General features: G+C 39.6%; 1 protein-coding gene across 2 annotated transcripts in view; it reads left to right on the top strand.

Moving 5' to 3' along the window:
- Window positions 1-13,771: 13,771 nt before the first annotated feature.
- LOC137278128 (sodium/calcium exchanger 2-like) overlaps window positions 13,772-26,420 on the top strand; it is a 125,750-nt gene continuing 113,101 nt past the window's right edge. For both annotated transcript variants that reach the window (XM_067810277.1, XM_067810276.1), the window contains exon 1: window positions 13,772-14,037. The gene's annotated coding sequence lies outside the window, so the exon portion shown is untranslated. The remainder of the gene's footprint in view (window positions 14,038-26,420) is intronic.

Raw genomic sequence — 26,420 nt, 5'->3', positions numbered from 1 at the left:
CATTAATGTCGGACATTCACAGAACAGCAACAGACCGTATATAACGTGATGTTGTGAGAACGATAGTAATATGATGGCGGCCATCGTGACGTGAAGTTGTGTAGTTTGGACAGACTTTAACAGATTAAGCAGTCACTGACATGTACGTGACGATATTTTGTTTGACACATAATCACACATACTTTAGCTGAGAACAGGTGACGTCACGCATAAACAGAAAAAATGTAGGAAATTGTTACCTACAGTTCTACGTGGTAAATTAAAGGACGTCCCAAGGTGAGAATGAGGGTGCCTATATAGCCTAACTTCCCTCTGCCTCTAACATTACTGAAAACCTGAATTAAATTTGAATGACGAAAAGGCCACGCTATCACTACGGGAATGCATGAATATCCCTGTGACCGGATGTCGGGTCACCAATCTGAATAGAGGACACAATGTCATCTCTTCACTCCTACATTGTGTAAAAGACGCTCAATGGGAAAGTACTTGGGAAGTTTCAGTTCTTAGATGTGAATCAGTCTGGCAGAGAGCGAGCCGATTGCGATTCAAGGTAGGCTTATCAATAAGTTATACCTACATTTGTCGGCGAAAACGCACAGTGTGTAGAAAACACAGGTTAGCAATGAACATGCTCTTAGGCATCGTAGTTGTAAGGGGTGCCTGGGTAAAATGTCACCCCTATGTTTACCAGACACCACATTACAGACTTTCATGGTCTGGTCATCCGATATGCATCAACCAGCCCTAGTGCTACACAGGTCTACAGATACGGTCACGTCATGCTGTCGGAAATGTTTGTATGCCGATCGTTTATCATCTTTTAAAAGAATCAGCACCTGCACAACAGGAAGGGAAAATGTGGGGGTGCACAGTATATCTCCACTCGTCTTAACGAGTTTCAATGGTCATTTAATAAAATATCAGGACAAAAATTCCCCTGGAACCGCCTATGACAAATAACGTAAACACCGCTCAGTGAGTTTACTGAAATTGATATGCCATTATAACCTTTTTCATCATTAAATCTAAAATACCTCAACAAAGGAAATATATTCCGTTAAATATATGGAATAACGATTGTCGAAAACTGACGGCACCTCAATCGTGTTCTTGTTAAAGGTAGAGCAGGTGGTATCTGGAGTTAGGGAAAAACAGCGATGGGAAATGCAGACCCATGCCTCTGTTCTCCACACAGGCCCATCCTGTATCGCGTGTGCAATTCCGTTGTTTCTGGACTTGGCCCCTAGGGGCAGATTTTTGGGTAAACTATATCTTGAAGTGCATCGCAGAAACGGGTAATTATTGTTGGGAAGCGTCTTTATACGGAACTAATTAGACAGCTGTATGTAGGTTCTAGCACACTGGCTCAAGACTCATTTCACTAATAGTAAAGTCGTTATAATAATATGTTTGTCTTTCTACAAACTGACTTTTGAAGAATGACAAGGTTTGCAGTAAAGTTCAGCTGGCAAGTTAAACAACACGTTTGCGCGAAGTCCAGCTGAGATTACAGTAAACCTGAGGAGATGTGGTCAGTGGCTGGGGAGGTGGGATATAATTATGTGGAATAGGATGGGCTTTCATTACCTTATGTTTAATCACGTTGCTCCTGCTTGCTAATGTCATTTGATTAAATCTAGAAGGTACAAGGTACGTCAGTCTAGTGCCGCATTAATATTTACTCATACAATTAGAACAATTCAGCAGATGTGACGTTTATAAATGTCTTCAGGTTCTTGAAGGTTCACCGTGTAGTGTGACTGTACATATCTTAGGTAACGTTCTCAAGTAGTGACGTCATATTAACGCCCAATGGAATATATAGCCTTGTTTTTGTGGTCAAGGATGCATATAAGTGTATGGGATTGTAAGAAATCATATGTTGCTTTCAAAGGTGAGGCATTTTGACGGTCTGGTCAGATTATGGTAAGTGGGGTCTAGGGAGGTGATGCATTGATTACAGGTGGGTTTGTATATTGACCTGGAATTATGGCGTTGGACGTATTGGTAGATCGTGGTCACTTCTCGTACAAAACGTTTCAAGCGAATATGTGGTGCTTTGGTTAATGTGGTGTGGCGCTCAGTTGATACTTTTTGATATCATGGTATATTATTATGAGGTTATATGTTACAAACCAACCATCCGTGAATATGCAAGTGAGTCATATGTGAATACATTAAAATACATAGGCCCTGTTCTGGTGTGTATTGTTCTCTTGCTCTATACAAGGCCAGTCACCTCCCTCAAAACACTTTTGCGTATGTTATGACACGACTTGGACCGTGGGTCCATTCCGCGAGCGGCTATTTTGCCATACAGACGATATTGGTTCTATTCAAAACAGACCGGCGTGTAGATTGCCCCAAACCCAAATGCTCTGATTGTCTTCAACCTACAATGCCATGCTAATTAATGGTGCCACTGTGGCAAAGGGCTCGCCTGTGTTTCAGGTCAGGTTATGCACTGAGTAAATTCCCTAATCTCTTTACAATAGGCAAATGCTTTGGTGACCCTGTGTGACTAACATAGATAGATAGAATTCCAATCTGAACTTCCAAGAGACCCGCTCATCAGAACAGCTGGGTGACAAACCTCTTGACATAGCAAACGCTTACCAAGCTACATAATTTGTAGACTAGCACAATCGCTCATAGCGTCCACATGCGGTCTAGCTTCATGAAAAGGGTTCCCAGAGATGAAGTTCAATTTCGACTGTATGGAGCTATAGAGGCATCCAGTGAAACCGTTTCACCTTCCCTACAGCCTCCCCTAAAACACTGTAGAGGAAATATGGGTACTTTTAGCAAGGCTTTTTTGTATATCTGAAATAATTTTCAGGCTTTGTGTGGTTGATATTGTGGTTTGACGTAAATTAGCTATGAGCTATCGACAATGTCTGTTACAATGGCTGCATGGCGTGGAAGCCTATCAATATAACAGGGTGGTCTTGCGCTGTCGCCAACACATAGAGCGTATCGTCGCTTGTGCAGTTATCCTAATATTTTCAGGTCCGAAATCAATTACTAGTATGTTTTCCTTTAATGTCGGGTGTCACTAAACTCCAATGCCTTACTTAAATATTGTGTTCACGCTGAATGTTACATAATCTCATGTTCCTCTGCCATTTCTCAATGTAACACTTAATATACACTTTGATTTTTCAAAATGAACTTTTAGTCTTGTGAACGCGTTTAGTATTTTGGCAATTCCACATAACCAGTGAACATGGCTGTATCAAGTTAGGAGCCACGTGACCAGGTATGTAATCCGAAATAATTGTATTGCTTTACTTCATGGTTGATGTAGAAATCGAGTTTTCTATAAATCTCTAACTTGCACTAGTTTAGTGCATATTTTCGAAAAGCGGAATCAGAAATCCATTCCATTTTAGTAGCGTCTATTATGTTTTCCTGGAATTTAGCGAAAGGAAGAAGGGTTTCCTAGAATCGGTTCAGTACAATCCCTGTGAGAACCCACACGCTCTTGTGAACGCTGACTAGGCAGGGGCACTTCTGAACAAGTCTGGCACTCACGCCGATTGAACCCACGTCCATCCTTCTGTCCGTCTGTGTATAAAAAAACTGTTTCCGGAACATTACTCAAAAGCCGTTCTGTTTGAAACTCTGCATGTGTAGTACCCAAGTACTGAAGTGGTGCCTTTTGATATTTTCAGACTTCTGAATACAATGCTTTTCTGCTTCGATGGAAATGAGTTGGATTTGCATTCAGTACAGAAATGGGCGAATTTCTAGATCCTGCCCTCATATTCCTAAGCCTGATTTCACTTATACCTTTATCAAAACCAATGTATGGATGTGGGCACATAACACAATCACTTTCATCCCATAAGGTAAATCCAACAAGACAACAGCTATGAAGATGATTGTGCATACTTAGATATATTTCAGCATTTTATACATGAAGCAACAATACTAGTAGATTATACTGCATGCGTTGATCTAGATGAGTTTGTATACTTTGATATATCATATTTTAACGCTTGAAAATCATTGCAGTTTACGTAAATAGCCAAAGGCATCCAGATACTATATCACAGATCTTCTGCCAGTGGGAAGCAGCAGCTTCAGAATCTCAATACAGGCATCACGGTTTCTGTCCCCACGAGCACGATGCTTGTGGCACAGTCAAGACCTTTTGGGTCGTGTGTCAGCTGTCTCGATCTTCTTCAGTTCTTCCACAAACTGATAGATGTTAAGGTGAGCCCTAGGCATTGTCTTGATACCGCTGTGGACGCTTTCAATATAGTTGTTATAGTGTGGACTTGTGTTCTCATACTGACTCAATACGACTCGTGGGAAGCTGACATCAAATCTGCACATGTCCTGGTGACGTAGTCATGGAAGCCGACTGTCTGCTACATGTGTGGTCCATGCTCCATTACCTCTGTCCAGGCATGTTGGTGGTCAGTGTAGAGTAGAGTCTACACTGCTGGCATGGGTTTTTGGTGGTGCCGCTGACATGACCCGTCAACAACTTACCTCCACAAAGCCAGGGGGAGTGAAAAAAAAAACGTGCGAGAAGACGTCGCCAATGGCGCTGATGGAACTTATAGAAAGAATGGGTGATGATTTAGGCGATGTGAGGAAAGGCTAGTGAATCACATCGTTAATGGGTTAGTGGACACTTCCATTCTACATAACAGTATTTTTGGGTAATTAGTGTAAGCCAAATGGGGTTTAGGCGAAATGAGGTGTAGGCGGTATATTGGCAAATCCTTTGAAGGGGTAGGATTCACATGACTTTTGCAAAAAATAAGCGAGGCCCGGGGTGATTTGACATGTTTTGATGACTATTTACCATCCACCATAAATAAATACGACCATGTTTCCTCATCCGTCATAAGTACTAGTCACATTTCCTGACAAGGTTAGACATGACACAGATCTCTGATATGAAATGTCATGTACTGGAGATGAGATTATGGTATTTGCAATGCAAGTACCGATCTCTAATAGAAACACGTCCCTTACAGACGGAAGTATGGTCATCATGTTGCTCTTGAAATCAGCTTCACACCCCAAATCATCGCATGTCCTTCTAACTAAATTTCTTCATTTACTCCGCAGCATCCAGCGTTGGTTTTTGAAGGATTTTCTTGTTGAACTACTTGCGTTGATAATAGTCACACGTGAAATTCATTATACTTCATAGGATATGTTGATAGTATTTGCATGTGAAATGTCATTATACCTCATGGGCTTATGTTGATAATATTTGCACGTGAAATGTCATTATACCTCATGGGCTTATGTTGATAATATTTGCACGTGAAATGTCATTATACCTCATGGGCTTATGTTGATAATATTTGCACGTGAAATGTCATTATACCTCATGGGCTTATGTTGATAGTATTCGCACGTGAAATGTCATTATACCTCATGGGCTTATGTTGATAATATTTGCATGTGAAATGTCATTATACCTCATGGGCTTATGTTGATAGTATTCGCACGTGAAATGTCATCATACTTCAAGTTGATAATTTTCACAGAATAGGTAGAACGATAGGTAGTTTTGCTGAATATGTCTTGACCTATACTTGTTACGTGGCAGATAGGTAGAAGATAATTTTACTGAATGTGATTTGATCTATACTTGTTAGCTGATAAGCAGTTATTAAAAAGACTATATTTGTGTACTATCTGAAACACGTTCTGCAGTAGTTATAGAGAGGACTATGGTTCAGAATGTGTCTTGCCCTGTACATTTCTATAGTAGATATGTAGAAGGGGTCATATTGTCTGATTGGACTGTTTAAGATGCCAAATGTTTCTTTTAGCACGTACCTTATGAGAACGGCTGATTAGGTGTAAGGACGGCCGGGTGTGTGTAACAATAACCACCTCAAACAATCCAGGGGTAAACAGGCATATGTGTGTGTGTGTCTAGTGTTGACACGCAAAGATAAACAAGAATAGACTATGATAGGCATCAGTACATGCCGTGTGATCAAGATAAAAATAACCACAAGAAAACACACCCCAACATACAGGTAAACCACAGTGTAACTAATACAGGTAAACCACAGTGCAACTAATACAGGTAAACATCAGTGCAACTAATACAGGTAAACCGCAGTTCAACTAAAATACAGGTAAACCGCAGCACTACATTAAAACCAAAGCACCACTATATATATATATATATATATATGTATGTATATATGTGTGTGTGTGTGTGTGTGTGTGTGTGTGTGTGTGTGTGTGTGTACACACACACACACCACAACACATGCAGGTAATTTATGGCAAATGTTATACTGAAATATTTTTCAGCAACTGAATATGAAATTGATATATTTGGTTGATTGTGATCAATTTTAGCTTGATATAGGTGGTGTACTCACTGACCAGACCTTGTGAATTAAATAAGGCGTGTGATGAAAGATAACTCGTACGTCCGGAATAGGTATCTATTTAATATTTAGTAACATGATCTAGTGTTGGAGAGTATCCGTTAATCAATGTCGCGTGTCCGGGCCTGTGGTTATCATCAGTCGGTACAGAATATCAGCCTTCTACACAAGGAGCGCTGACGTGTACATTGACATGGGTATATTTTTGTCTGGATGCCCGGTATCAGTATCATATATCAGTACCTACGTCAGTAATCAAACATAAGTGAGTGAAAGCTACTCCCATCTGACAAGGCAACACACCCGTATTAGCACCGTAAGTATTCATCCATTTCATGCGATTGTAATTTCATAATTGTTCTCCCATTCATCTGAACGTTTTTTTTCTTGCGTGCGTTTTACTTTCGCCTTTGGCTCACGTGTATGCAGTCACATTAATGCTCTGATATGCGTTTACCATACACCAACACGCAACCCAGATGTACTGACACGTCTCCCCCGTTATACTACGTTATGTATCCTCCAGTGAGATATTGTATCACATATTGTATCAGTATACACCATAAGAAAAGGATTTATTTCATTTTCATCCTATTGTAAGGCATGGTATATGATAGATATTTACATGCTGTCACAATAAATGAATACTTCAAATACAATCTCATCCAGATATAAGACGTACATACGTAGATGACATCTAGTTTATCCGCACGACGGGTACTGTCGCTACAGGGACTGACACGGATGTACTGTAACGCGTACTGTCGCTACAGGGACTGACACGGATGTACTGTAACGGGTACTGTCGCTACAAGTACTAACACGGATGTACTGTACCGGGTACTGAACTCCGCCCCTGATTGTTCATTGCCATCATGTCCACCTGTCGTCATAGCCTCCTAACGTTTCAGTTGAATTATTGCTACCGTCATGTTAGACATGATCCTTGTATCAGATATTAAACAAACAGTTGGAACGTTTCCTACCACCATGCTACTTTGCCCTTACACCAAGGTGACTCAAGCTTAAAAGCTGTGCAAAGTGGCCTTATCATTGACGTTTTATAGATTTGGTCAACACTTATCTGTCGTTTCCAGTGAGTGAGATTTGTTTTGTTTCAAACTTTTTAGACTGGACTACTTGAGTAGATTTAGTGCAACCTATTTATCCACTGAGAGTGATGCGTCAATCTGACACACTTTCCGACTTCCACTATCTCTACCTGTTAACTAGTTTCTGTTTCCGGGAGGAGCGATGTCACCCACTCGCGTCGTGATACATATTTCACCTACCACAGCATCAGTGACGGTTTTATCCCTCGACTGTTTAATGGTGATTAGCACAAGTATTATGAGAGCAGAGGTATATTCATTGATAACGGGTATTTTTTGCAGGCCAAAGGCAATATTTATACGAATTTATCTCGATAGAATTAACGTTATGACAACAAGGTGGCTTCAGCTCATTGTTTACCCGAAGCTGGGTACAGCAAGCACATGTAGCAGATACGATATAAGTAGTTGGATGTATTACAGTCGTGAGGACTTTAGCAGCCCCTAATGTCTACATTACGACGACATGGAGTTGCTTCACGTATTGCTATGGCCAGGGCAGTCAAGAATAGGGGGTCATAAATGGAGGTAAGTCAAACCACATCGCTGTGGAGATTATCTGTTAAGTAGGTGTTAACCTTGTAAAATGTACACAATGGTTAAAAAATAAAATATAGACGGCAGTGCAAGTTCAACATACTCACGCAGCAAATTGTTAGACATGTTTAGATGAACAGTCCTTCGTATCGTCCACGGTGCCTTCAAAAAGGGAAAAACATGTTGCATTACGTATATGAAACAAAGTAAGGAAATAGCGCTAATATGGCAAGTCGTTTTCACATGTTTTGTGCCATTACGGATATCTTCAACCCTTATGAATATATCAGTATTATTTTCAAAGATATCAATAATATTTTAAGTCACCAATATTTAATTGAAGTTATCTTTAACTGAATGTCTTATTTTAAAAAACAAACATCAAAAACAATAACTGACACTTCACAATTATCGTGGCATCAAAAATATTTCAGGATGTCTAAACGCCATTTGATTGTCTAAAATATCATCAAAACAATGACCTCAATAGAACATAATCAGATTAGAAATAAACTGAAGATATCTAAATTCATCTTAGGATATCTGGGAAAACTGTTGGTAATTCTCAGCACTCCACAAAACATTTCACAGACGGACGTAGCGGAAGTTTTGAATAATTTCTCTAATTCAAGATAACGGTCATTGATTAATGAAATATGTATTTTATTGCAGGAAATCAGAAATTAAATTACTGATGCATTTAACACATACTGGCCCTAGTTCTAACACTCAGGTCCGTGCCTCTGAAACATTGGCCCGTTTATTAAACGCGACCTTCTGTGTCCCAATACACAGTCTCATGTATCTGACACCCAACCCTGTGTCTGTAACACTCAGTCTCGTATCTCTAACACCCAACCCCATGTCCAAGTACACATTATCATGTCTGTAACGCCCAGTCCTGTGTCTGTAACACAGTCTCGTGTCTGTAACACCCAGCCCTGTGTCCTAATACACACTATCATGTCTGTAACACCCAGCCCCCTGTCTTAACACCCTGTCATGTGCCTATAATACACCGTGTATCCTACACTCAGCTCTGTGTTTGTAATACCCAGTCACATGTCAGTAACACACACGCCCGTGTCCCTGGCAGGTCCGTTATCATGTACTACACAGATGGGCCTACACAGCACTGGGCAGACACTGTTATCTTGAACTACATAGATGGGCCATCACAACACTGGGGAGACATTGTTATCTTGTACTACACAGATGGGCCTACACAACACTGGGCGGACACAGTTATCTTGTACTACACAGATGGGCCTACACAACACGTGGTAGACATTGTTATCCTGTACTACATAGATGAGACTACACAACACTGGAGAGGATCTCTTATCTTGTACTACACATGGAGATTGTCCAGTACAACACTGAAGAGGGTCTCTTATCTTGTACTACACATGCCGATTGGCCAATACAACACTCGAGAGGGTCTCCTATCTTGTACTATACATGCCGATTGGCCAATACAACACTGGGGAGGGTCTCTTATCTTGTACTACACATGCAGATTGGCCAGTACAACACTGGGGAGGGTCTCTTTTCTTGTACTACACATGCCGATTGGCCAATACAACACTCGAGAGGGTCTCCTATCTTGTACTATACATGCAGATTGGCCAATACAACACTGGGGAGGGTCTCGTATCTTGTACTACACATGCAGATTGTCCAGTACAACACTGGGGAGGGTCTCTTATCTTGTACTACACATGCCGATTGGCCAATACAACACTCGAGAGGGTCTCCTATCTTGTACTATACATGCAGATTGGCCAGTACAACACTGGGGAGGGTCTCGTATCTTGTACTACACATGCCGATTGGCCAATACAACACTCTAGAGGGTCTCCTATTTTGTACTATACATGCAGATTGGCCAGTACAACACTGGGAGGGTCTCTTATCTTGTACTACACATGCCGATTGGCCAATACAACACTGGAGAGGGTCTCTTATCTTGTACTACACGTGCAGATTGGCCAGTACAACAGTGGAGAGGGTCTCTTATCGTGTACTACACATGCAGATTGGCCAGTACAACACTCGAGAGAGTCTATTATTTTGTACTAGACAGATTGGCCAATACAACACTCGAGAGGGTCTCCTACCTTGTACTATACATGCAGATTGGCCAATACAACACTCGAGAGGGTCTCGTATCTTGTACTACACATGCAGATTGGCCAGTACAACACTGGGGAGGGTCTCGTATCTTGTACTACACATGCCGATTGGCCAATACAACACTCGAGAGGGTCTCCTATCTTGTACTATACATGCAGATTGGCGGGTACAACACTGGGGAGGGTCTCTTGTCTTGTACTACACATGCAGATTGGCCAGTACAACACTGGGGAGGGTCTCTTATCTTGTACTACACATGCCGATTGGCCAATACAACACTCGAGAGGGTCTCCTATCTTGTACTATACATGCAGATTGGCCAGTACAACACTGGGGAGGGTCTCTTATCTTGTACTACACATGCAGATTGGCGGGTACAACACTGGGGAGGGTCTCGTATCTTGTACTACACATGCAGATTGTCCAGTACAACACTGGGGAGGGTCTCTTATCTTGTACTACACATGCCGATTGGCCAATACAACACTCGAGAGGGTCTCCTATCTTGTACTATACATGCAGATTGGCCAGTACAACACTGGGGAGGGTCTCGTATCTTGTACTACACATGCCGATTGGCCAATACAACACTCTAGAGGGTCTCCTATTTTGTACTATACATGCAGATTGGCCAGTACAACACTGGGAGGGTCTCTTATCTTGTACTACACATGCCGATTGGCCAATACAACACTGGAGAGGGTCTCTTATCTTGTACTACACGTGCAGATTGGCCAGTACAACAGTGGAGAGGGTCTCTTATCGTGTACTACACATGCAGATTGGCCAGTACAACACTCGAGAGAGTCTATTATTTTGTACTAGACAGATTGGCCAATACAACACTCGAGAGGGTCTCCTACCTTGTACTATACATGCAGATTGGCCAATACAACACTCGAGAGGGTCTCGTATCTTGTACTACACATGCAGATTGGCCAGTACAACACTGGGGAGGGTCTCGTATCTTGTACTACACATGCCGATTGGCCAATACAACACTCGAGAGGGTCTCCTATCTTGTACTATACATGCAGATTGGCGGGTACAACACTGGGGAGGGTCTCTTGTCTTGTACTACACATGCAGATTGGCCAGTACAACACTGGGGAGGGTCTCTTATCTTGTACTACACATGCCGATTGGCCAATACAACACTCGAGAGGGTCTCCTATCTTGTACTATACATGCAGATTGGCCAGTACAACACTGGGGAGGGTCTCTTATCTTGTACTACACATGCAGATTGGCGGGTACAACACTGGAGAGGGTCTCTTATCTTGTACTACACGTGCAGATTGGCCAGTACAACAGTGGAGGGGGTCTCTTATCGTGTACTACACATGCAGATTGGCCAGTACAACACTCGAGAGAGTCTATTATTTTGTACTAGACAGATGGGCCTACACAACACTGGAGAGAGTCCGTTATCTTGTCTTGTACTACACAGATCGCCTACACAACACTAGAGAGTCTGTTATCGTGTACTACACATGCAGATGGGTCTGTACAACACTGGAGTGAGAGAGAGAGAAAGAGAGAGGGAGAGAGAGAGAGAAAGAGAGAGAGAGAGGGAGAGGGACATACTGAGAGATGTTTACACTTCACTAACGCTTAGGCTTAACGGATGGGTCGGCCTATGTTTTCCGTGCTTGACACTTTCTACTATCAGCAAACATTATGTCTATTGTACTGACCTATCTACGTATAGGATGCCCCTGTATCTTGCCTAGCTCATACGTCGGCTGCCAAGACAGGGCCATGTGCCACACCTTGGTTTCGTCGTGCACGCTGACCAGTCCCCATAACAAACAACGCAGCCTCAGACACGAGCTATCCCTCGGCTACTTAGATAGCTGGGTTATGGTGCTTCAGTGAGTGTGAAATTAGTTATCTACATCTAAAATCCTCCACAATTACAGATTCACTAAGTGACCTTTACCGTAACACGACATGCAGTGCAATATTGAACACATCCTCCATATGCCGCCCCAGTAGTTAAAATATAGACTAGATAATATCAGGGTGAATCTAAGTCTTCTATTCTCACTGATAATATTAAATATGCACAAGCAAAAGCATACAAACGTTTCGCGAGGCAGTTAGCAATCTGATTTGGTGGCTATGGTGAAATAAGCGATAAAGGTTGATATAAAAAAATATATATACTGCAATATACTCTGTCTGTGTGTGTGTGTGTGTGCGCGCGCGCACATGCATATATAATCATCTGCAAAGCACGTATAGTGGTAACAAGATGGGCTGCCGCCTGAACGCCCACCTCATTTCGGAGAGGCACCGGCTGAACTCCTTTTCTTAAAAATACATAAATCTTGGTTCCATCAGACACCATATCGTATGGTATATGGCCTCTGGTTCCATCCGCCTCTATTAACGTCAGATATTTGTAGTTTCATAAAAGCTGATTTACGAAAACAGAATGTTGAATTACTACCTATGTACACGTATGTCCAGATCTCTTTCCAGCTTGAATCTACACGTACGTTGCCCTGTGGTCAGAATAAAACTTTGTGAGCAGACGGTACCTCAGTAGGTCATTATAAACACGGGCTAGGAACCTACTCCTTCGTCTTTGAGCTTCATTGAGTCCATGCTGAAAGAAAGCGAGACGAATCTGTGCTAGAGATACTAATATGAAATCTTGTCTCGTTGTTACAAAAGTATAAACACGAAATCGCACAAAAAGCGCAACGTTCAGGGAAAATCGAACCATGACACTGCCTCGCGATCGATTGACGTCATCGGCAGTGCCAAAGAATTGTACGGAAACCTGTTTGCGGCAGTATTTTTGAAATTGAATGAAGGCTACGTAGAACGGACATTGCCATGAAATAACGCATATTATGTATTTATTTCCAAGCTATTTCCAATTAAGTCTTACAATTATCATAAACACAGACATGCAGTCAATTTCCGTAAAATAAACATTCAGGGATACCGAACGTGTTTGGATGTGTGTAACAATCTCAGGAACGTCATCACAAAATATCTGATAGAAATTGGAATCCACCTAAAGAAATGTCGCATCTCGGTGATCAGCCGTGTGCACAGACTGACCGGAATCTATGCTATGCCTATAACACCTATGAAAACATTAAGACAGATATTTTTCTTGACATAAGTTACGTAAAATGCTTTCAGATTAGCCATAGGAAAAATAACAGTCATGTTTATAGCAGAGAAAATACGACACGTAGTTTCAAGTACAAATTACTGTGACATATTTTCAAACGGTTTTGCCATAGAAGGCGACTCAGCTTGTCGTAAGAGGCGACTAACGGGATCGGGTGGTCAGGCGATGGTTGACACATGTCATCGGTTCCCAATTGCGCAGATCGATGCTCATGTTGTTGATTACTGGATTGTCTGGTCCAGACTCGATTATTTACAGACCGCCGCCATATAGCTGGAATATTGCTGAGTGCGGCGTTAAACTCAACTCACTCACTCACTCACTCAAACGGTTTTGATTTGATAACCCATTGCTTAACGTCGAGAATTATATCCCGAGCGGAACACCATACAAGGGCTTGAGAGAACGAGGGACAGAGGTGGAAACCGCGCGGCGTAAGTTAGCCTTTTGACTTCGTAGGCCAGGCGGAGCCAGTCAATGGGAAATAATTATTAAGCTTATACAGTCGAGTAGTTTCTAGTTGCCATGCACCTAAGACGGACTATGTATTCTGTTTATGGGTTACTGGAAACGATTTCTCGAGTGTGATGGTGCTTATTCGACGGCTGCCAGCAGACGAAAAGTTTCTTGAATCATGAATGTTGTTGAATGTTCATGTTACAGGCAGCATCATGGCGAGGCTCGGTGTTTTGTCTTAATTCATAAGTTTATACAGGTAAGAATTGAAATAGTATATGAAGTGCCCTAAGGCGTTTAAAACGATTGATGCATGTAGCCGCAATATATGCGCCTTTTAGGCGAGATAGGCCTGACTGTTTACGGAAATTTGCCAAGATACTGGCGATGCGCTTGTCTAGCGAAGCATCTTCATATTGAGCTGACAGTTCGGAGTCAGCAGAACTGACTGCCTCTCTGGCATATCAGTTTCATTGTGACTACCAACCCACTTCGGTTTTTTCAGGGTCAGGGTTTATGTGCTTCAAGTAACAATATGATTTGTCAGTTCAAACTTTGTGAACATTATTGAATCATTTCCATCATTTGGTCGTGCCAAAATGCTTGACTGCCATGGAAATTCCGTCAAGTGTCCGATTACTTTTTGCACGGGTCTGAACTAAACTTGAAGCTTCCTGGTGACTAACCTGTTGATTCAGCAAAGTCCATTTGGCATTATTTCGATATGGTATTTCTGCGTTTGTTTATTTTCAATTTACATATAAATTTTGGATAATGTGCCCAATATTTGTTTCAGTAGTATCTATCAGTGTCATTAAACAACTCAGTGTTGCACACTTTCGCATGTACACACTTATTATTTGTTACTGGTACAACCCAAGCAAATGTACAAATGTTTGGGGCAGATGTCTTACTCTGTAGAAAACAGAATGGGACAATCAGTCATAATATATTTGCACATTGGAAGCCTTTTAGGAAGAGAATATCTCTCGAGATGTTTGTAAACTATAGTTAGATACAACTTTTTGCCACTGTTGCGTTAGTGTAATAAAGAATCCAGTTTTGGGACATTAGGCTAAATTTATTGCAGTTATTGAACAACAACCACACACAAATGCACCCACACACACGCATGCATGCACACAGGCATGCACACACACACACACACACACACACGCACACAGATATGTAAGCAAGTCAGGAATGAGAAAATTAGTGGCCAGTTATTGTCAGTTCACAATGCATCACATGATGAACTATGGGTCCAGATAGTAATACATAGGATCCACCCATTCTTAATATTCATCTTACCCATCTCAGAACCATAACAGATAAATAGGCAAACATAATGAAATTACAGCTACAACATTCCCAATAGTTTTACTGTATTATTCATTTTTACTTATGATCCTAGAACTTATTATAGTAGAAGGTTATGTCTTTCCCCATTCTACTAGCCTTAATGTCTTTGGGTACGAATATTACATGACTCAATGAGCATTAGGTGTTGTGTGTGCATGTGTGTGTGCGTGTGTGTGTTTAATATATCTACAACATTTTCAGTTCTTTCCTAACTCTGTTGTAAAACTCTGTATTGAACCTACTTTTTTTGTGATCAAGATAATCATATTAATTACATATTATGTTTTTTTTCCAGTTTGTCAATTTCAGTCAATGATTATTTTACATTGTTTTCCTTGAGGGGAATTGATCATGAAATCTGCAATTGATTGTTCTCCAGTGATTTCATATTAATGACTATTGGGGGAATAATGAATGTCTCAAGGATGGAAGGCTTGATAGCCAATTGAGAAATTATACCAATCCTTGCATGAAATAGTGTTTCCAAACACCTGACATTCAGTGATATTTTTTATGTTGCAGGATATTTACTTTAGGGGGAATGTCATGTAATATGTAAGAGTTAGAAATGGAATTTGTAAGAATTCAAATACATGTATAACAATTTTCCAGAATCTTTATTGATTAGTCTTTACTAATTTAATATTTTCAATATTGATATTATTGTGCCAGTATTTTCTGTGGTCTTTGTCTGTTGTTTAATATTTTTCTTTTATCACGTTTGTCATCCGCACCAACCCCCCAACACACACACATTGTGTAGAGGGTATTAAAATGCATAATACTGCATAACTTTAAAACCATTCAATGTTTCTCCACCAATGTTCATCAAACTTGGCACATAGAATGACCTAGCGGTGTACTGGTGCCATTTGGTAGTTCTGGATTTGTGAATAAAATATTTTTTTTGCGTTTCCATGGCAACAAGTATGACTTTGCTTTGCGGGGGATATTGATGACTTTGTGTTCTTGTTTATTTTGGACCCAGTTGCAGCCCTAAGACTATCAATGATCTGACACTCACTTACACATGCCAAGTTTAAACTGTTTTCACACTCGCAGTGATAGGGACAATACTTTTATTACCAAGTTATCTGCTTACAAAATCATAGTCAGAGTGTCACATATAGATTTGTGAATGGATGTTTTGTTCACTACAGTCGAGTAAAATACTTAAAGCTGCTTACCTATTAATAGTAGAGGATTGGGTGAGGAGATTTTGATAATCCCCCAAATGATGTATATAATACAGCTAGCTGGAATTTACACTGTGCTGAGAATGTTATATAGACTGTATAAGTCTTACTATATTATACATGGATGGTTTGTCAAAAGAGGTTACCTAGGATGCTGGAGAGTCTGACACCACTGGAAATACTGGTGTGTTGATGATCAGGTGTTCTGGAATTATTCAAGTACATTTTCCAATTCTTGCATGAGACCTAACCAGCATGCTGGATGTAATATGGTAGAGTTTGTTTTTTTGTGAGACAAGAAAGGGATGGGGTTTTTTATGAAGCATAGATATTTTTCTCTCTTGGATGTTTCTATGAACTGCCAGATGTAAGTGACCGGCCATGTATATCATTGTTACTTTCTCTGCTGTATCTCACTGGCTTTTGATAAGGGGCAAAATATTTTTGAGGGGCTTCCCATGTTGAAAAATTGGCTGCTGGTTTGTAGCTAATGACCATGATGCCATTTTCCTTAAAGATGTCCTTGATATCACAGGGCTCCTTTCTTGAGTAAGATAAGTGCCATTCGTTATTAACTGCTCGCTATCTTGGCCTCATTGTATGTCGTTTTTGACTTCAAAACCTATCTTCAAGTGCTCAACCAGGTGCTTTGGTGCCAGTGATGCTGAGCAAAACAGAGGCCAGATCCACCTCTTTAAGTTTAACTATCTGTATTTATGTACACAGATTTTACCCATGTTGGACAACATATCATCTGTGACAGAAGAATTGGATTAGGTAACCATATGACCAGATTACACTAAGACCAATGCAACCCAATCGTTTTAAAACACAATGCACACCATGTTTCATCATGATGATCCCTTTGTAGTGTGCTTCTGAAGAATCTCATATCTAAGAATTGTCTTGTATAAGTGTGCCCTGGCCAATGCGACCATGGTCATTTCAGTAACCTACATGTAAATAGACTTGTAATGAAAGTAAGTGATGCATGCTGCATGTTAATCAACATACATTTCGGAAATAAGAGCCAAATGTGATTAGAGCTGTAATGATGTATCTAACTGTCGGTGGGTGGAAGTTGTTGAGTCCCTAAAAGCAACTGATCAATGGTAGAAATGAAAATTGTTGATGCATTGATAGTATGTGTGACTATCAATAGTTAAGCAATTAACTTCCATTTATTAATGTACAGCTCAAGATACAGGATGTTTAGGTGCAGACTTAAAGATACAGCTTTATTTAGTTTGTTTTGATAGTTTACTTGAGCTGGGTTTCAAGTTTCTTATCAGTTATTAAAAGAGTTTGAAACTACTTCAACTTGGTATTTTTTGTCATGTAAACCATATGTTCATTTGATAAATGATTTGTAAATGAGACTATTCAAGGAGACAAAAATCTATTGCTGTAGTATTGCAATAGCTGTTCACAAAAGACTACCGTTGCAGTATTTTTTTCAGTAGGTTACAATGATCCCCACAATAGTCACCCCAATAATTGATTTCTCATCTAGTTTTTAGTCTTTAAATTTTTGTTTCTTTGCAATTGTTTGTATATTTCTTCATGCATTCATTCTGTAATATGTTTTAGACAGATACAGATATTATACATGTCAAGGGTTGTTATTCAGGCCTACCATAAAAACGGTGAACAAATCTTCTAAATTGAACTCATGTAAATGTCGAGATTTTCGGGGTTACTTCTCCTTTTTATCCTGGAGTACATTGTTTCAGGGCTTGTCCTAGGTCCATTATCAGGTGGAACAGAAGAGTAACTAGTAATCTCCTGGATGCTGAGATTTTTTCAGACACACATTTGGAAAAGTGAACGTTGTAGGAGAATTTCGCACGGGAGGTCCTGCGTATGGCTATAAAATTACACAGAAATGTAGAATATTAAATTTCCTGTCCATTGGTTTAAATGTAAGTGCACCTATAGTGGTGGTTGGTATGAAAAACGGGATGAATTTCAACCAACAATTTTATCAAGGGCTTAAGTTTTTATGGATGACAACTTCTTTATTGTGAAGAGTCATGACGTTTCGAAGTATATTCTTACTTCTTCATCAGGTGAATGAAGCAATGGAGTACAAGAAGCTATTTATGTACATGTAGAAACAACAACAGTATGACAAAGGAAGCCAGTAGTTAATTTGTGGATGGACAGGAGTGGAAGCCAGGGGGTTGTTAACCCAGGCATGATTTGTAAGTTAAACAATAGGAAGCCAGATGGGGTGGGGCATAATGGACAAGGGAAGCCAGGGAGTGTTGTTATGTACAGTGATTGAAATAATTTTTCAACTCAACAGCCGGGCTGGTGGCCATAAATATTGCCTGCCCATCTTGAAAGTTGGCTGCCCACCTTTTTAACTTACTTTTTTGCAATAACTTACAAAAAATGCCGCCATTTTGTAACAAGTACAGACAAGTAAGTAACCCTCTCTTTGATTTGTTCTTATTGAACCATGTGACTACAGATATGCAATCATAGCGTAGCTTCCTAAGCCAGCCAGTGTTAGTGTCCTATTGCTATCTTCACTGGCTGAAGAGTTGTCCATGTATAATTAAGGAATATACCCGTAGCTTTCATTCATCTTTCTGAAATCAAAATATGACATGACAATTAAAATGGAATGATCTTCCTGAGAGCGAACTGAAAGCAGGTCAACCTTAGAAATTTCAGCCAGACAATCAGGCTGGTGGAGAGAATTTCCAGGCAGCCCGACTCAAAATTTTGTCGGGCAGGCCGTTATTTCGATCACTGGTTATGTAACAAGTGGGAGTGGGCCTTGTTGGTAGTATGTATAAGGATGAAGTGGGCAGCAATGATAGTGAATTATTTCAATATTAATAAGTCCCAAGCACTAGGGAGATGTGTTCCTTGGTCATGGTTGATAGCTGGATGGCTTCTTCTGATGCCTATGGCCTCTTGCAATTTCCTTTGCCGCCAATTGCTGTTGTTGACAGATAGGGCCTTAGTGGCTTCCCATATGATGGTGTGGTCCTGATTCTTGCTGATGTGTTCAGAAACAGCCGATTTGAGGTCAAGTTTGTTAACGGATGCCTGATGTTCATTCAGTCTGGTGTTGAGGGGCCTAAGGGTTTGCCGATGTACGTGTTTGGAGCTACTGGTGCCTGCCATTGCCATGTAGGAGGGTCTTGATGGTTTTGTTGCTGGAGAAGGTGACATTTATGTTTGCTTTGTTTTTCACGGATCAGGAGATCTGATGGATGACAGGGTCTAGGTAGGGAATGGTGATCCTGATGGGTGATGAAGCAGCTTTGGGTTTAGGTTTTTAGGGTTTGATAGACTTGTTGATGATTCTGGAGACCAGGTGTGCAGGGCAACCATTGATAGAGGTGAAGGTGTCCTTTAGGTGGTCCAGTTCTTTGTTGAGAGCATCGGGGTGGCAGATGGCTTTGGCACGTCTCGTGAGCGTTACAATGATGGCTTGAAAAACAAAGCCAGCATAGATGTCACTTTCTCCAAACAAACGCTACCTTTTCGTTATGTTTTGTTCTCAGTGAACCAAACTGTTCCAGTTCAAAGTTTCTCAATGTGATTGGATACGTTTTGTTATTTTCAAAATTTATTAGAAAAGAAGACAATGCACTACATGTAATAACTATTTGTATGACCCTATCTGATATAGAAGTTAGTCTTTAGATTCCAACATTCTCATGTGTGTGTACATGTATTTTGACTAATTTTGCATCACTATGAACAGAGTACTATATAGCTATTCGTATCTTCAAATGTAGTGACCTACTGAAAATAATACAGCATTTTAGTTCAAGTAATTGCTTGTTTTATGCATTTTGCGACATCGGAAATAGACGTTGGTGTGCTGATTACTGATTTGTAAATTCCTGTAATTGTGTGTATCACTCTTTGGACAAAACATAAAATGACTCATTTCACCCTTTCAATAGTGTCCTAAACGTATCCACGTTTAGACTGTTTGACTGCATAATTTATTGTTTTGCAAAAATGGACTATTTTATTGAATTTATCTTCCTTTCACTAATCTGCAAAGTGCGCTGGTCTAACCTTAAACTGACAGCACATGTTCTATGTGTGATGTGGGTTGTACATATTACTATTACACTGAGAGACAATCAACCCGTATAGCCTTCATCACCTTCAACGGTATCATTCATGCCGGTGCATGGACAGTATGTCTTTTCCCGTTTATGATGATATATCAAGTGTTATTTCCTAAAATATTTATTCCGTGATTCAGTGATACACCCGGCATAGTCATGACTGCTTATATTGCATGAATGAATCACGAAATGGCAGTTCGAAGCAACACAGTGAAATCAGCAAATCGTTTTCAGGTCATGTTTCGTCATTTTAATCCCCCCCGGCATGTAATGAGGGGGGATATAGTCGATGCCTCGTCTGTCCGTCCCTCCATCCATCCATCATTATTTTGTTTCTGGAGCATAATTTTTTACCAAGCTTGATAGATATAAAAATCTCAACCTATAGTTGTGCCTTTTGCTATTTACAGAGTTTTGGCATTTTTATTTTGTTTGTTTTTCCATGGAACATTTTGGTGTTAGTCTAATGGTGGGGTGGGCTTCGTTTCCGGAGCATAACTCAAAAACCGTTCAATATTTGGTTGATATGTGTGGCACACCAAAGTAGTGCCTATTGCTATTTACAGGTTTTCATGATTTATTATTTTCTCGGTTTCCATGTAAATGTTTCGGACTTAGTCTCAAATTTGAGAGATGGGCTTTGTTTCCGGAGCAGAACTCCAAAACCGTTCAATATTTTTCTGCAAAACTTGGTAGATATATCAATCAGAACCTAAAGTGGTGCCTTTTGCTAGTTACATGTTTTTATGATTTCCTAGTTTCTCGGTTTCCATGGAAACGATTCAGACTTTGTCTCAAAAGTGAGAGGTGTGTTTCGTTTCCAGAGCAGAACTCAAGAACTTAGTGATTTATTATTTTCTTGGTTTCCATGGAAATGTTTTGGACTGAGTCTGAAAATGGAGGGATGGACTTCGTTTCAGGAGCAGAACTCAAAAACTGTTCAATATTTTTCTGTAAAACTTGTCACATACATCAGTCAGAGCCTATCGTGGTGCCTTGTTTTAGTTTTGTATGAAACATTTTTGTCTTGTGTAATGATGGGAGGGACTTTGTTTCTGGAGCAAAACTCGTAAACCGTTCAATATTTTCTGGCAAAATTTGGTAGATATATCAGTCAGAACCTATAGTGGTGCGTTTTGCTATTTACAGGTTTTTGTGATTTATTTTTTTCTCGGTTTCAGATTTAATTTCAAAATGGAGGGATGGGCTTTGTTTCCAGAGCAGAACTCAAAAACCCTGTTCAATATTTTTCTGCAAATCTTGGTAGATATGTGTGGCAGACCTTCTAGTGGTGCCTTTTTTCTATTTACAGGTTTTTGTGATTTCTTGTTCTTTGTTTTCCATGGAGATATTTTGGACTATGTCTCAAAAGTGAGAGATGTGTTTTGTTTCCGGAGCACAACTCAAAAACGGTTTAATATCTTTCTGCAAAACTTAGATGATATTTGAGGCAGACCACAAATTTGTGCCTTTTGCTATTTACAAAGTTTTGGCATTTTTATTTTTCCCAGGTTCCATGGAAACAATTTGGACTTTATTTCAAAATGGAGGGATGGGCTTCTTTTCTGGAGCAGAACTCAAAAACTTCTTAATATCTTTCAGCAAAACTTGGCAGATATTTGAGGCAGACCATAAAGTGGTGCCTTTTGCTATATATCCAAAGTTTTGGCATTTTTGTATTTCCCTGGGTTTCCATGGAAAGAATTCAGACTCAAAATGGAGGGATGAGCTTCGTTTCTGGAGCACAATTCGAATACCATTTGCTATCTTTCAACAGATCTTGGCAAATATATGAGACAGATCTTGAAGTGGTGCCTTTTTCTGTTTACAGATGTATGGCATTTATATTTTTCATGATTTCCATGGAAGCTATTCACACTGAGTCTGAAAAAACATCGAGTAAGTATCAGATGATTTGTTCTTTCAAATGTGCTGGGGCTGTCATCTGATGACTCTTGTTAAGTGTTGTAAACATCAAATGGTTTACATTTTACTGCAGTGTCTATTAGAGTTGTGACGATACGCCCATGCCACGATAAGAATACGTATCACGATACTGGTAGTCCAATACATACGATACATATCACGATATTTTGTTCTTGCATACAGAAAAATAAAAGTACTGGAAATAATGCGCTGTTATGTTATCATTTCTGGGAAGGTATTCTTCTCCCAAGATAAATAAAACACATCATCATGAAAGACATTTTATTAAAAATGTTTAGCATGTGTCAGTAAAGTAGTGTTTTCCCAAAAAATGGAACAGTAGGGATCAACATTGTAACAACTGGCTTTTTTGCACAGATAACAAAATAAATTTGTGAAAATTATCTCAGTCAGAGCATGTCCATGGCAATATTTTCCACGAAAATCTAAATAGAAGGGGAGAGGGTGTTTTTGTAGACTGCTAAGTATGTAAGTATCCTGTTGAATCGATACACGACAATCGTACCGATGTCTCATGTTGTGCAGCTCTTGAATCGCGATAACTTGCGTATCGATTAATCGTCACAACTCTAGTGTCTATATACTGTTTGCTTTCACAATAATCAGGTTATTATTGTCCAAAAGACATCAAGTAACTTTCAGATGATTTGTCCTTTGAAGTACATGTATGTGGAGCCAGGGAGATGTGTGGGGTCATCTTCTGATGACTCTTGTTATAATAGTCATGAAGAAGCCATGCTGTATCTTTAGACCTATCTCTTTATGTTTCGTTGGATTTTTCAAATTTTAATGCAAATATTATTATAAAGTCAATTTTGTTTCTCACTTTACATCAATAGATATGTGCACTGTACAATATTGTAATTTTCTCTGATTTTTTGTGTGATGGTGCATGTGTACTTAAGTATATTATACATGCATGACTTTATTTAGTCATTGTACATATTATCTGTTAGATTTGTAAAATTAAAAATAAATGCAGAAACATATCTTCATAGAATAATTGTGGTGTTAAATTCAAATTTATGTCATCAAAAACATATACATGTAATTGATTTTATACACATTTTCTGTGTGAATACCAAACAGACATAGCCTAAAGTTTGCTATTAGAATGAATGAATGCTGAATGAAAATCGGAATATGAAATTAAAGTTAGATAGTATATGGTCTGTCATAGGAAATATTTTTGTCTACATAATGTTACCAAAACAAGAAACACATATGTCTTGTAATATTTTATCATACACATCCTCTTGGGTGGTTAGAATTATCTGTTGTTTGTTGAGATAAATGAGTATTTATTTGAAAAGCTTTAAGTTCTGTTAAGCTTTTCTTGGAAATGAATCCATGAATTCACCTATATATATATATGAAATGTATCGTAACACTGACTGATGGAAATATTTTATAAGGGGTAAACCTTTTATTTCAAGCTATGATGACTGGTATTTCTGCTGTAACTGACTGCTTGGATAATAGGTGATCTTTTGCTAATAGTGTGAAGTGAAGGTCTGCTAATCTGGATTAATGTCTGATCAGCAGGGTATTGCTGGTGATTAGTAGCCCAGTCTGACACTGAGAGAATTGTAATTGGCAAATCAAAACGACCATGCTCTCTCTTGGAAGTGATTTTTACCCAGAAATTTATGCTCGCTACCATTTCAACAACAGAGCCAGAATGACAGATATCCAGACATTCAGTTATCCAGATGATTTACACAAAAATGAATGTATCTGGATATCCGGGGTCTCACTGTATCAGGAAAATGTTATCATTCTGCAATTTTATCATGTCCATGTGCTTAAAACTGTTCCATACCTGCGATATTTTTACATCATTTGCTAACATATAAAGCCTAAATTGAGGTCCAAACATGCGTCGGAAGAAGTCACCCCTTGTTGACTTGAAACAGAAATCTCTGCCCTAATCAACATATTGAATTCACTCTATATGAGCATATATGGAAAATATAGTGTCAGTATTTAAAACTGAAATGGATTCAGATAAGTGAGGAACTGCTGCCCAAAAAGTAATTTATATAGTCATAACTAAATGTTACATTCTACATGGGATTTCTTCAATTGTCAGGAATGTGTAATAATAACAAATTGGCGATAAAGACCTTGCAAGCGTCGACCAATTGGAGGGCTTGTTTTGACCACACACCCTTATGCAGCCTATCGTCCTTGCTATCGTCCGCCATTTGTGTCAAGATCATTCAGTTGAGGGTTAAAATCGGCTTTCAGTTGACTTGTTGAAATAACAATAAAGAAGTGATATGTGTCATGAGTGGTAATTGATAGGCCCATCACCCATGATTATGTTTAGGAGTTTTAATCGATTGCATGCGATGGTAGTGTAGCGTTCGACAAAGCAGGCGGGTGGGGTACAATGAAGTATCCGGTCTTGTCTGGATATGTTGTATTGTTGTACTGTGAGATGTTTCAATTCGGAGGTCATCTCAATCCTTGCAGTGACACGAGGGCCTGTGATGTGTAGCTACTAGTCTGCCTATCTCCCCTCTCCACAGTCACACTTCAGTTTATACACACAGTCTTTTGGGTTGGATAAGGCATGTGTGACAGTTACTGTTCAGTTCTACTTGATGATGGAACTTGAAGAAGCCCTGAAACGTTGTACTCCTAAATATAAAGAAAATTGCAGAAAAATCTCTATGTTCATCAAATAGCATCTTCTTAAATCAGGCATCTAATTGAACTCGTAGACACCAAAACAGAACAAAAATCACCAAAATAACAAAACACAGTCAAAGTCAAAATGACCACTTTAACATGAAATTCACAGAGCATGATCAACGCTTTAAATCACTAAAATATATTAACATTGATTGTGACACTGTAAATACTTTATTTACAAAATTGAAGAGAAACAGTAGCGCGATACATTGTTGACAACAAAGTACAAAACCTATTCGGTCGAACGAGGAAATGCAAGCCTGACACTGAGAAGCATGGACAAAGGTTTGAAGCTAACCGCAATAGGGGGCTGATATGCTACATCCAGATATGATATTTTCAAGGTTAACTCACAGTGATGAAAAACAGTATTGACCAAAGCCTGTTCGTCACCCCTTGCCACCATCTTTGACTAGTCGAAGTAAACTTATCGTCAGTACTTTTCGTTCCACTCCATTAATGAGTCAAACAAAACCTTATGGGAGGTTGCATCAGGTAACCTTTGAGATTGACCAGTCAGAACACAGCTTACCAGATCGCGAAAGTGGACATTCGCATATACCTTTTGAACTTTTTATCTTGAAAAGGTTCGTACCTGAACGATTCAGAATGATATTTAGCGTACGCTCGCTTCCGGGTGATGCACATGGCATACATACAACCATGACAACGGTGAGTAAACAGTCTCTGAAAATGGTGTTTTAGGCAGTATTCAAGGATGTCATATTGCAAAAATCTTAGCTAATGGTAACCATTTCAACAGAAACCCCAAAGCGTATATACTGCAGGTCGAATAATTGTGTTATATGCTGATTTTTGTTTGTGGAGAGATCTGTGTCAGTGACCTGAATATTTTGAAAGTCCCTCTGATCCCTAAATAGTAGCCGTTGTCTGATTGGTTAAATGTATTTAACCGTCTCGCGTTTGGTTGGACGGTCATGGGTCGCTCAAAGGTTACCTGATGTGACCTTCTACTAGGTTTTGTTAGACTCAGTGGTTGAGTGTAACAAATTACACTGAGACTAAGTTTACTTAGACTGCATCTTTGACAATATTTATGCTGTTTTGGATTGCTATGACTGCCGTTTTTGGATGGTATGACTGCTGTTTTGTACACTGAGCGACTGTTCTCGGGCCCTCTTCTAGCTGATACACGAGTTTTGTTGCCATATCAAACAATAAGTTTTCCATTACAGAGCGTTTGTTTTAGTTTTAGAGGATATTGTTGCAGGTTTGGAAGTTTATTTTCATATTTTAGTGATTTTTGTTATGTTAAGTTATGTTATGGTGTTACCATGTGTATGAGTTCAGTTTTGATGATCTGTTCACCT

Source organism: Haliotis asinina, chromosome 3 (assembly GCF_037392515.1).
Source record: "Haliotis asinina isolate JCU_RB_2024 chromosome 3, JCU_Hal_asi_v2, whole genome shotgun sequence".
NCBI classification, from domain to species: Eukaryota; Metazoa; Mollusca; class Gastropoda; order Lepetellida; family Haliotidae; genus Haliotis; species Haliotis asinina.
The sequence above is the reverse complement of the archived record's forward strand: the minus strand, read 5'-3'. Positions and strand labels throughout refer to the sequence as shown.